Genomic DNA, 11,870 nt, shown 5'->3' on the forward strand with positions numbered 1-11,870 from the left:
TTCATTATTGTTTAAGACAATCGCATCGAAATGGGAAAAGCATGTATAAGGTGTCATATTAGCCAATGTAACGGGGGAAGATGAATAGTTTACCTTTCCTGGCCGTAAAAACTTTTTTTGCTTGTCAAGAAATGTTTGGTATAAAGTTGAAAGTGCCCACGACTTTAAAATATAGCTGTTAGCCCCCCCCCCCCCCCCCCCCCCCCCCAATGAAATGGCTTCCTACGGGCCTTCCTTTATTGCGTAAAAATATATCAATTCACTTTCAAATAGATTTCTTCAAAATTTTAATGGAACCATAATTTCGCAAAGAAAATTAAAACACCGTTTAGCGTGCACGTATTAAAAAAAGAGACAAGAACAGCACAATTAACCATTTCTTACATGTATTAAAATATACAATATACATAAATCATTTTTTTTGAGATCATACATGTAGTAGCGGTCGTTGTAAAAAAAAATATACAAATATTATATCAAGTTAAACAGGGTAAAGGTGCCTCCATTTTTTTAAGGTGTATGTGCAGAAATATTTGTGACTGATTTTAATTGTGATTTATTCAAAAAAAGAAAAAAAAAGAAGTTAAGAGTTTCATTTTTAGGTATAAGTTCAAAGAAAGTTTCAATTTAAAGGTACGGTATATAAACCATTTATAAGACAATCCTGTGAAATCACTTGCTTCTTTATTATGTTTTTACTCCATAACTAGTACAAGCGAAGAAAATGATTTGTATAAACAATTGAAGCTAAGTGCTTTAAACAAAATATTTTTTTTAAAAAGTAAACTTAAAAAAAATCCGCTTGCATGGAAGTAGCGAACATGAATTCAATTCATGCACACTTAACTTTTTTTTATATAACGGAATAATCATTTTTAACAGGTTTATATATCTTAAATTGGGGTATATCTGCATTTTTTCTGAAAATATATGGTGTTCTGATCCTATCGTAATAGTTGTAGGAATAAAAGTTACGTGTGTGTGTGTGTGATAGTGAGTGAATGATGAATTTTGATGACTGATAAGAAAATTATTTTCTTTTTAATATCTGGATCGAAGTGCTTTTTTTGCGAGGGGATGCCCCGTTTTGCGCGTGGTGTCCTTCTGGGATTCTCTCTCTCCCTCTCACTCTCTCTCTCTCTCTTTTAATGTTTAAGTGTTACAAGTGCTGTAATATATATTATAAATTGAGTTAGATATTTTATAGCAAAAAAATAATTTGTATAGATTTAAAAAATATTACTTTTGTTCCTACTGAAATATTAAAAACCGTTCTTAGATTTTGTCTAGACCCCCCCCCCCTTTACGATATTACTAGATCTGCTCTAAAATGGTATGAAAATAGTAATAACCACAGGCACTTGTTTCTGTAATAAATTCTTGACCCATAGTATAATAATAACACTACTATGGGTCAAGAATTTATTACAGAAACAAGTGCCTGTGGTAATAACATACGAAATCCTTTTGAAATAGTCACATACTTGTCGCCTGAAAGAAAAAAATATTTTCTCAAGTTTATAATTCTTGAAACGATTGAGGTTATTTAAACAGCGTTATTTTAAGAATTTTTGGAAATTGAATTAGACGCAGTTGACGTCATTACGTTTCAGTGAGTAACGTCAAAGTTGTTTTGGTATGCTTTACTAAAATGCTTGTAAAATAGTGAATAAGTGAGATATTTTCAAAATTTGGGTATATTTGCATTCAGAAAGAGTCCGGCTATCAAAATTTACCAAAAAGTCAATTTATGAAAATTTGACCTTAAGGGCCCTTTTCTCGTGACGGCAGTCATATATATATATATATATATATATATATATATATATATATATATATATATATATATATATATATATATATATATATAAAGCACTAAAATGACCAACGACACGAACAATAAAAATTATATATGACTGCTGTCATGAGAAAAGAGCCCTTATCTTTTGACGTCACAATGCTCAGAAAACGACGTCAAAGTCGCAGTATTGTAAACACGGAAGTAATTTTTGTTGACTGCATTTTGTAAACAAGAAATAAAATTGAATTTCAAAGTGTAACAAAAATTTGAAGCTTGATGCGGACATTTTTTTAATAGGTATATGATATGATTACAATTTAGTACGAAAATTTATTCATAATTTTGTTTAAATATTTAACTTGATGCTGATATACGGGACATTGGACATGCACAAATTGCTAGTTCTGGAACAGCGATTAAAACGATGTCTATGCATGACGAAATTGAAGATGCTGGTTTTTTTTTTTTGTTTTCTGGGCAATTTACAAATACTTTAATTTGAATTCATGTTAAGACGCCTCGATATCAAAGGTATATTCCATGTACTAGACTAGTATATTTTGTCAGAGAGAGAGAGAGAGAGAGAGAGAAGAGCGAGCGAGAGGTCTATGCACATATAGGAATTACCGTTTTTATAAGAGCTACTTTTCCCCCGAAAATATATGTTTTACCATAATGTAATAATGTGAAACATACAGAATGTATTTAGTCATTTTAATTTTAATCCATAGTTAATTACACTGATGTACCCCGATAGCCAGCCTTCGATGAACTGTCGATTTTAATTTTTTTTTAAAGGGGGGGGGGTAAGAAGACAAGCCAAACAAAAAGTCCGGATAAAAAGACCGATAAATGTTAAGGTAAGAAACATAATCCCTCTTTTATTAGATAAAGATACTGGTAACATGGGAGATCCAAACCTACATCAACAGTAATTAACTTACTTTTAGTTTTAATAACTTACCTTTTACTAAATTAACAGTAATAGAGAATGATAAGGAAAAAAAAATACGGATGATAGGGATGTCACAATTTTGTTAAATTAAATTTTGTTTCAAATACTAATCTAAAATGATCAAATAAATACATTCAAAGGAATTGTATGGTAGAAAGTATTTTTGTTTCAAATTTCTGAAATTGTTCCGATGAAATGATTGGATGAAAATCAACTGGAGCCTATTTTGCAATATGTTAAGAAATTAAATACAGCTACTGTAGACTTTTCCTAAAAGCATTATACCCAATGTTGAAGAAATGAACAATATAACATTGACAATGATAATATGAATGAGGAACCAAAAGGAAAAATAAAACTATAGATTAAGCAAAAAGACGTACGAATTTCCGGATATCATATATATGGCTACATCTCTTGAGAATACTTTCATCGAAAGAGCAAAAAGTATGTAACCAATTATAATTTCCAAAAAGTTATGAACATTTTTAATATCTTTAAAAACTTTAATGAGCGTGAAATATTATTATATATCTTGATATGAAATAAATAAACCACATTTTGCGTTGAAATCTTCAATTCTGATACATGTATCAAAATACCCCGCATATATTGACATTAATTTCTTAAAGTTCCGTTGAAATCGAGATAAGACTTTATATCGTAATCCTTACATGACCCTACGGAAAGTAATTAATAAAGAAACACAAATTTTTCTTCTTTTAAAGAAAATATTGATCAAGTAGCAACGGGGGTAGGGGGTGGAGTTTACATTGAAAGTCCCCCCCACACACACACACACCCTCACACCACCACCACCACCACACACACACACATACACCCTCTTTGTTGTAGTATAGTCAAATTCGTGCACTATATGGCTAAAGAATAAGGCAGTGTTTTATGTTTGATTAAGAAAATTTGATACTAAAAGAAGTTTGAACCTACCCACCCCCCTTTCTGCCCAACGGCGAAATTGGATTCGAGTTTCGACATCCCCCCTTTTTAAAGGTAAATTTATTTATTTTTTCTGGCTGAACCATCCCCAAAATATTTCAAAGGAGTTGTGTGGGGACAGGCGAAGGTACGAGTCAAATGTTTTTATTTTGGGATATGTTTGGTATGTTCTGAATGTAACAACTAGGAGAAAATGGTCTGCCTAAGTAAATATTTCAGTGAAAGAGAGCGGTATAATATTTACTTAATTAACAGCATCGCCTCAGACAAAAAGCATTAAGGTATGTTGTACATAATAGTTCATCATTGGATGAGACAATCGCATCGAAATTTTGAAAAGCTTATATCAAGTTAATTAGCCATTCACGGAGGAAAATGAATACTAAGTAGATGACCGTTCGTGGCCGTGAAAAATTGTTTCGCTTGTCAAGGAAAATTTGGTGATTGAAAGTGCCTACATGTACAACTGAAAAAAAATATAGCTCCCCCAACTGAAATGGCTTCCTAAGGGCCAGCCGTTCTTGCGTAAAAATACAGTGGACCTTCAGATATCCGGAAGCCAGATATCCGGATGTATCCGAAGGATTTTTAATCGGGACGAAAGTTTTATTAACTGGTAATTCCGGTATCCAGAAACTTCACATATCCGGGAAAATTGACTTGGAATCAAAGCATCCGGATAAATGAGGCTCCACTAAGTATACATTCAGTTTCAGTTTCAAATAGATTTCGTCAAAATTTTAATATGGAAATGTAATTTCGCACAGAAAAGTCAAGACCGTTTAGTGTAAATATAATAAAAAGAGACAAGAACAGCACAATTGCCATCTTTTTTTTTTATTATTAAATTATACAATATTATACATAGATATTTTTTTTGAGATCATAGAAGCGGCCCTTGTAAGAAATATACAAATGTTGTGTTCGTGTGAAACAGGGTACAGGTGCCACAAAATATATTTTAAAAAAAGGTAAATGCGCAGAAATATTTGCAACCGATTTTTATTGTGATTTAATTCTAAAAAAAAATTAGAAGTTAAAAGACGGTTTAAATTTGAGGCATAAATTCAAAGAACGTTTCAATTTTAGGTATACGGTATATAAATAATTCATTTGTCCTTTATTTGCCAATTTACTACCACGTTTCTACTCCATAACTAAGACAGGCGACGAAAATGAATTGTATACACAATGGAAACCTAGAGCTTTAAACATTTTAATTTTTAACTAAAATGTTCAAAAACGTAAAAAAAAAAATTAAAATCCGCTTGCATGGAAGAAGGGAACTTAATTTTTTTTCATGAATGTTTATAAAGCAATAAACGTTTTTAAAAACAAGTTTACATATCCTAGCGTATCTGAATTTATTTCTCAATTGAATTTTTGGTGATACAGAAAATTCATGGTGTTTTTTTATTATAGTAACAGAAGAAAGTTACTTGCGTGTGTGATTGTGAGTGAATGCTGTCTCACAGGTTTTTTTTTATTATCGGGATCGATGTTCTTTTTGCGAGGGGTGCCCCTATTTGCTCGTGGTCTCCTTCTGCATAGGATTCTCTATCTATGTATACAGTATATTTCTTTTAATCTTTAAGTGTTACAAATTCTATATATATTTTATTAATTGAATTAGATTATTTTATATAAAAAGAATGATTTTTATGGATTTAAACAAATATTTCCCTACTGATTATGTTATAAACCGTTCCTACATTCTGCCTAGACCCCCTCCTCCTCCCTTTTACGAATTACTAGATCTGCTCTAAAATTAGCATGGAAATAGTAATAACATACGGAATCCCTCAGGAATAGTTAAATACTAGTCGCTTGGAGGAAAAAAATAAATACTTTCTCATATTTAAATGCTCAAAACGATTGAGGTTATTTAAATAACACGTGATTTTAAGATTTTTTGAAAATTGAATAAGACGCAGGCGACGTCATTACGTTTTCAGTGAATAGCGTCAAAGTTATTTTCAAAGCGCCTCGCTAAAATGCTCATAAAATATATGAGGTTGTTTGTGGGCACCGAGCTTCTAAGCTGGTTTGTGGGATCTCGCATTTCTACATTGCATAGATATGTCATATTCATAATTTAGGCGTTATATATGGTCCTTATGTAATATATAACATAATTTTTGAGTTAATAATATAAATATTGTATATAATTGTGGGTCAAAACATTCATATATATAGAGCATTGTGGGATAAACTATATACATCGCACAATGCTCTTCACTTATTAATTCTATGACCCGCAATATTATTTTATGCTATATATAATATTATTTGCTGTAATTCACAATGAAAAGACATTAGAATTAATGTTTGATAAAATATCAATAAATATATTCATGTATGTATATTTACTTATGTACAAAGTAGAATAAACCAATAAGAACAGTTTCGCTGATTTCAATATAAAATTTTCATATTAAATAATGATTTACTGCGATAAATTATTTATAAGAATCTTAACAGGATATTCTATGGATATTCTCTCTCGCAATGTAATACATACAATCAACTGCCCAACAATGTTATATATGTATAGTGACCCACAAACAGCGATGATCACTACATTTACTATACAAAGAGTGTCCCACAATCATGTATAATCACATGAGGTATATGTATATTCATCCCACAATTCATTATATACATATAAACAGTGACCCACAGTTTTAACTACCTGCAATATATTGATCCAACAATTGATTATTAACATACAATGAATATACAGGGACCCACAATAACTTTTAATCAAGTACAATGTATTTATTGCACAATCCGTTATATACATATATACAGTGACCCACAAACTGGAACAATCATTATAGATTACACCCCCCCTCCCATTTTTTATATACATACATACAGTGACCAACAATCAGTAATATATTTATTTATATTTTGTTCAAAAGATGAAGTAGAGAACGAGTGCCTTTGATTATTAAATTGTACAGAAAACTCGAAATAGAGATCAGATTTATTATCTAGCGTTTATTGCAAAACAACTCTTTCTATGTCGGATCTAAATACTTTTATTTTCCTTTTAACGCATTTTCCTAGGCACACCTCAAAATATTTATATTAATCATACATGCAAATGCAAGCTTTGTTGTACAGAAAACCGCTATGCACAAAATGTTTGTGTGGCGGTATATACATTTCCTTTATTTTTTGTTAAAAGAGACATATAGGTCCGAAGGGCCGAGTGTTTGAATATTTGTTTTAAATGTTTCTGATATGATTACATTGTATGATAACACATGCCGCGATAATAAACAATTTACGTACTTATTTATCCAACAATTCTTTATATTATGTAAACATTGACCCTCAGTCAGTTATAATCACGAGCGATAATATACCCCACAATTCATTTTATATTTATAAAAATTAACTCACAATCAGTTTTAATCACGTGCAATATATTTATTCCACCAAATTTTCAGTATTACTTTATAATTACTTTCGGATCATATCAAATAATGATTCACTGCGATACATTATTTATAAGAATCTTAACTATATATTCTAGGGATATTCTCTCTCACAATATATTTATCGCACAATCCGTTATAAACTTGTATACAGTGACCCACAAACTGGTATAATTACTACATCAACCCCCCATTCATTATATATACATACAAACAGTGACCCACAATCAGTAATAATCACGTGCAGTATATTTATGTATTTTTTTCTAAAGATTAAGTAAAGAACGAGTGCCACTTTTATTGAATTGTACAGAATACTTGAAATGTACAGATCAGGCTTATTAATTAGCGTTTATTGCAACCCAACTTCTTCTATTTCGGATCTAAATACTTTTATTTTCCTTTTAATGCATTTTCCTAGGCACACCTCAAAATATTTATATTAATCATACATGCAAATGCAAGCTTTGTTGTACAGAAAACCGCTATGCAAAATATTATTGTGTAGCGGTATATATATTTCCTTTATTTTTGTTAAAAGTGACATCTAGGTCCGAAGGGCCGAGTGTTTGAATATTTGTTTTAAATGTTTCTGATATGATTACATTGTATGATAACACATGCCGCTATAATAAACAATTTACGTACTTATTTATCCAACAATTCTTTATATTATGTAAACATTGACCCTCAGTCAGTTATAATCACGTGCGATAATATACCCCACAATTCATTTTATATTTATAAACAGTAACTCCCAATCAGTTTTAATCACGTGCAATATATTTATTCCACCAAATTTTCAGTATTACTTTATAATTAATTACTTTCGGATCATATCAAATAATGATTCACTGCGAAACATTATTCATAAGAATCTTAACTATATATTCTAGGGATATTCTCTCTCACAATATATTTATCGCACAATCCGTTATAAACTTGTATACAGTGACCCACAAACTGGTATAATTACTACATCATCCCCCCCAACCCATTTATTATATATACATACAAACAGTGACCCACAATCAGTAATAATCACGTGCAGTATATTTATGTTTTTTTTCTAAAGATAGAGTAGAGAACGAGTGCCACTTTTATTGAATTGTACAGAATACTTGAAATGTACAGATCAGATTTATTAACTACGTTTTTGCAACCCAATTTTACTTCTATTTCGGATCTAAATACTTTTATTTTCCTTTTAATGCATACAAAGCATCCACAATTCAAAAATCTATATTAATCATACATGCAAATGCAAGCTTTGTTGTACAGAAAACCGCTATGCAAAAAATAGGGTGGGGTCATATATCTTTCCTTTTATTGTTCCATTTTCAATATTTTTATATAGAAATATATTGGAAAAATCTTTGAAAATCTTCTTCTCAAGAACCACTGGGCCAGAAAAGCTGAAACTTATATGGAAGCATCTTGGTATAGTGTAGATTCTAAATTGTTCAATCCTTTTAATGCATTTTCCTAGGTTATAAATGCAAGTACAGAAAACCCCCGGAAATCGGGGCAAATGGGGTATTCCACAAAGTTTTACATAGAAATATATAGGAAAAATGGTATATTTTCAAATAATGAACCACTGGGCCAGAAAAGCTGAAACTTATGTGGAATATTTAAATTGTTCAAATAATGACACCTGGGGGAAGTGACGGGGCCACATTGGTATAATCAAAGTTTTATATAGAAATATATAGGAAAAATCTTTGAATATATATCTCAAGAACAGTGATGATAAACCCACAATAGGCAGTATATTTAATTTCTTTATATTAAGTGAAACTTATTGAACCATTTGTATAATGTAGATTCTAAATTGTTCAAATCATAACCCCCAGGGGAAGGGCGGGGCCACAATCAAAATTTTACATAGAATTATATAGGAAAAATGTTTAAATCTTCTGCTCAAGAAGTTTTGAAAAGCTGAAACTTATGTGGGATTCTCCTGTATAATTAGATTCTACTTTGTTCAAATAATGACACCTGGGGGAAGGGCGGGGCCACAATGGGGAATCAAAGTTTTATTAGAAATATATAGGAAAATTCTTTGAAAATTTTCTTCTCAAGAACCACTGGGCCAGAAAAAGTGAAGCTTATGTTGAAGCATTCTGGGGTAGTGTAAATTCTAAATTGTAGGAATCATGACCCCCGGGGGAAGGGCGGGGCCATTATGGGGAATTAAAGTTTTACATAGAAATATATAGGAAAAATCTTTGAAAATCGGTGGGCCGAAAAAAAATGCTAAACATATTGTGCCCATGGAAGAATCATGGGGTAGTGTAGATTTTATAAACTAAATTATAATCAGTGGGGTAGGGTGGGGATGCATTTTATGTATAACAAGGATGAAATCTGGTATAAGAACAGAATTTTCAGTATTACTTTATAATTTTCCATATCAAATAATGATGGCCCATTTCTATGTTATATATACATACAAACAGTGACCCATTTATTATATATACAAACAGTGACCCACAATAATAATCGTGCAGTATATTTATGTATTTTTTTTCTAAAAAAAGAGTAGAGAACGAGTGCCACTTTTATTGAATTGTACAGAATACTTGAAATGTACAGATCAGATTTATTAACTAGCGTTTATTGCAACCCAACTTCTTCTATTTCGGATCTAAATACTTTTATTTTCCTTTTAATGCATTTTCCTAGGCACACCTCAAAATATTTATATTAATCATACATGCAAATGCAAGCTTTGTTGTACAGAAAACCGCTATGCAAAATATTATTGTGTAGCGGTATATATATTTCCTTTATTTTTGTTAAAAGTGACATCTAGGTCCGAAGGGCCGAGTGTTTGAATATTTGTATTAAATGTTTCTGATATGATTACATTGTATGATAACACATGCCGCTATAATAAACAATTTACGTACTTATTTATCCAACAATTCTTTATATTATGTAAACATTGACCCTCAGTCAGTTATAATCACGTGCGATAATATACCCCACAATTCATTTTATATTTATAAACAGTAACTCCCAATCAGTTTTAATCACGTGCAATATATTTATTCCACCAAATTTTCAGTATTACTTTATAATTAATTACTTTCGGATCATATCAAATAATGATTCACTGCGAAACATTATTCATAAGAATCTTAACTATATATTCTAGGGATATTCTCTCTCACAATATATTTATCGCACAATCCGTTATAAACTTGTATACAGTGACCCACAAACTGGTATAATCACTACATCACACCCGCCCCCCCCCGCTTTATTATATATACATACAAACAGTGACCCACAATCAGTAATAACCACGTGCAGTATATTTATGTATTTTTTTCTAAAGATTAAGTAAAGAACGAGTGCCACTTTTATTGAATTGTACAGAATACTTGAAATGTACAAATCAGATTTATTAACTAACGTTTATTGCAACCCAACTTCTTCTATTTCGGATCTAAATAGTTTTATTTTCTTATTAATACATTTTCACACCTCAAAATATTTATATTAATCATACATGCAAATGCAAGCTTTGTTGTACAGAAAACCGCTATGCAAAATATTATTGTGTAGCGGTATATATATTTCCTTTATTTTTGTTAAAAGTGACATATAGGTCCGAATGGCCGAGTGTTTGAATATTTGTATTAAATGTTTCTGATATGATTGTATTGTATGATAACACATGCCGCTATAATAAACAATTTACGTACTTATTTATCCAACAATTCTTTATATTATGTAAACATTGACCCTCAGTCAGTTATAATCACGTGCGATAATATACCCCACCATTCATTTTATATTATAAACAGTAACTCCCAATCAGTTTTAATCACGTGCAATATATTTATTCCACCAAATTTTCAGTATTACTTTATAATTAATTACTTTCGGATCATATCAAATAATGATTCACTGCGAAACATTATTCATAAGAATCTTAACTATATATTCTAGGGATATTCTCTCTCACAATATATTTATCGCACAATCCGTTATAAACTTGTATACAGTGACCCACAAACTGGTATAATCACTACATCAACCCCCCCCCCCCATTTATTATATATACATACAAACAGTGACCCACAATCAGTAATAATCACGTGCAGTATATTTATGTAATTTTTTCCTAAAGATTAAGTAAAGAACGAGTGCCACTTTTATTGAATTGTACAGAATACTTGACATGTACAGATCAGACTTATTAACTAGCGTTTATTGCAACCCAACTTCTTCTATTTCGGATCTAAATACTTTTATTTTCCTTTTAATACATTTTCACACCTCAAAATATCTATATTAATCATACATGCAAATGCAAGCTTTGTTGTACAGAAAACCGCTATGCAAAATATTATTGTGTAGCGGTATATATATATTTCCTTTATTTTTGTTTAAAGTGACATCTAGGTCCGAAGGGCCGAGTGTTTGAATATTTGTTTTAAGGATAAATAACACAAACAAACTTTTTTTCAGAAATCAGCATTATTTCTGATAGATTTACATTCAAATTGACAACCTGAATAAGTGGGAGAATTTTATAAGATTTTGTATTTAAAAAATGCAAAATTTTGTATGGAATTATGAAGGCAAAATAAAAACAAATTAAGTACCTAGGAAAACCTACGATTTCTTTATATTTCAGGGATTTATTATTTATGTCATTACAAATCAAAATCAGTCAAAAAATATATATTATAAC

This window comes from Saccostrea cucullata, unplaced genomic scaffold (assembly GCF_032062105.1).
Source record: "Saccostrea cucullata isolate Sc308-1 unplaced genomic scaffold, CSIRO_AGI_Scuc_v1 ctg2960, whole genome shotgun sequence".
NCBI lineage: Eukaryota > Metazoa > Mollusca > Bivalvia > Ostreida > Ostreidae > Saccostrea > Saccostrea cuccullata.